This window comes from Sprattus sprattus (assembly GCF_963457725.1).
Source record: "Sprattus sprattus genome assembly, chromosome: 9".
Lineage (NCBI taxonomy): Eukaryota > Metazoa > Chordata > Actinopteri > Clupeiformes > Clupeidae > Sprattus > Sprattus sprattus.
The window spans coordinates 2,649,441-2,651,940 of record NC_137928.1 but is presented as its reverse complement, the minus strand read 5'-3'; the positions used below and the strand labels follow the sequence as shown (position 1 = coordinate 2,651,940).

The 2,500-nt window shown below is 49.4% G+C and overlaps 1 pseudogene across 1 annotated transcript in view; it reads right to left on the bottom strand.

Annotated features, from left to right (window-relative positions):
• Nucleotides 1-1,837: 1,837 nt before the first annotated feature.
• Nucleotides 1,838-2,500, bottom strand: part of LOC308369968 (calsyntenin-2-like) — a 72,590-nt pseudogene continuing 71,927 nt past the window's right edge. Inside the window, exon 16 of the transcript in view lies at nt 1,838-1,863. The product of the transcript in view is annotated as a calsyntenin-2-like (transcript). The remainder of the gene's footprint in view (nt 1,864-2,500) is intronic.

The following is a 2,500-nucleotide window of genomic DNA, read 5'->3' as shown; positions in this document are numbered from 1 at the left end:
TCATCTTGTATTACACGTCTAACATAACACTAACTCACAGACTGTTTGGCACCTGATCTATCCCTCATATGTTCCTGATCTTAAACGGCGGTATAACATTGTGGGCCCTATCTTGCCGATCAGAAACGCAAGTAGGACGGCGCCAAGCGCAAGTAGCTGTGTGGGCGGCTCTATGGCGCAGTTGCTATTTTAACGGCGGAAAAAACACACTTGCGTCCAGCGCAAGTGTCAAAAGGGTTGGTCCAAAGGAGGTTACTCAGCCATAGGTGTGGTTTGGGCGTAATATGCAATAAACCAATCCGAGCGTCATTTCACATTCCCTTTAAGAGCGAGGAGCGCATAGCCCATAGCGGCTTGTTATTTTGATGGCGGAATTACCTGGTGGAAGACCGGAAAAGTTCACAGCCGAGGAGACTGACGTGCGATTTACACCAATTTTTTGGCAAGCCATATATAATTACAAGGAAAATAAAGTATTTACCACTTGAGGAAATCATTGTGATATCCATATTCAAGATATTTTAAAAATAGGCATACATCTAGCGTAGCCTACACATTGACCCAAATGATTCAGGTTAATTGAAGCTGCGTGACATTTGATTTATTGTATGGCTTTGTAAAAAGCCGGGAGATAGATATATATGGGGATGCGAGAAACCCTCCAAAAGTAAGCAAAGTCAAGCAAGCATGTCAAGATATTGCCGTGATTGTTTCTGCAACGGGGCACCCGAAAACGTTGCCGAAAACGCTATAATGACGTCCGGAGATGTGGGACATCCAAGCTGGAAGGTAACACACGTTCTCGTGCCTTCACGGGAGGTGGATCTGCCTCGACCCAGGATCTGACGGCAGCAGAGGACATCGCCACGTCTACCCTCACGCCTGAGAGCCTGCAGGGATTTGGGGGCATGGAAATCGGCACCCAAGCCAGTGCACCAGCTGACCAAACCCAAGGTACATAAATAAAGTCCACATACACAAAGATGAGTTTACAAGATTTATAATAATACTGGCATAAAATAAATGCAACAAAGCCATTCAATAAATCAAATGTCACGCAGCTTCAATTAACCTGAATCATTTGGGTCAATTGTGTACGCTAGATGTATGCCTAGTTTTAAAATGTTTTGGATACGGATATCACAATGATTTCCTCATGTGGTAAATACTTTATTTTCCTTGTAATTATATATGGCTTGCCAAACAATTGGTGTGAATCTCTCGTGAAGACGACAGAAGTAAAGTGTAGCCTATAGGTCCTATACTGTGCGGGCAAGCACATGCGCCCTTAAAATAGCGTTCTGAATACGCGTTACAGACTTTAGACATTGCGCCTCACATTAGACCAGCTTTTTTTTGGTCAATGGCGCACGGCGCACGGCGTTGTTTTGAAACTGCAAAATACCACTTGCGCCAGAGAAACGCCTTCTCTGTTCCGCCCCCGCCCATGTCGACGCAAGTTCATTTCGAAGCGCGCCTCTGGAGGGAAAATCGCGCTGTGCGCCGGGTGCAAGATAGGAATTATACATGCGTCGGTGACAATGTCAATTGCGCTGGGTGCAAGATAGGGCCCTGTGTAACATTGTGTTACATTCACTCATGTATGCAAACACACACACACACACACACACACACACACACACACACACACACACACACACACACAGACCCAGAGATTGAGAAGAGAAGAGAAGAGAGAGCTCCAGGGTCCAAAATGGCTCTTTATTGGCCCATTAAGTAGAGTGTTGTCGTGGAGACCACTGTAAGGAACATGACACTGAACACAGAGCTTTACAAACAGGAATACAGCACACGCCTCCTTAGGCCCACAACCCCATCACCTCAACACCTCCTCACCAACACCTCCTCACCCACACCCACACCTCAACACCCACACCTCCTCACCCTCACCTCAACACCCACACCTCCTCACCCACACCTCCTCACCTACACCTCCTCACCCTCACCTCAACACCCACACCTCCTCACCCTCACCTCAACACCTCCTCACCCACACCTCCTCACCCTCACCTCCTCACCCCCACCTCAACATCTCCTCACCCCCACCCTCACCTCAACACCTCCTCACCCTCACCTCAACACCCACACCTCTTCACCCTCACCTCCTCACCAACACCTCCTCACCCACACCAACTAACCCACACCTCCTCACCTCCACACCCTCACCTCCTAACCCCCACCTCCTCACCTCCACACCCTCACCTCCTAACCCACACCTCCTCACTTCACCTCACCCACACCTCCTCACCCCCACCTCCTCACCCTCACCTCCTAACCCACACCTACTCACCCTCACCTCCACACCCTCACCCTCACCTCCTCACTTCACCTCACCCACACCTCCTAACCCACACCTCCTCACTTCACCTCACCAACACCTCCTAACCCACACCTCCTCACCCACACCTCCTCACTTCACCTCACCAACATCTCCTTACCCACACCCTCATCTTGTCCTCTCCTGGGACTCCCACTGACA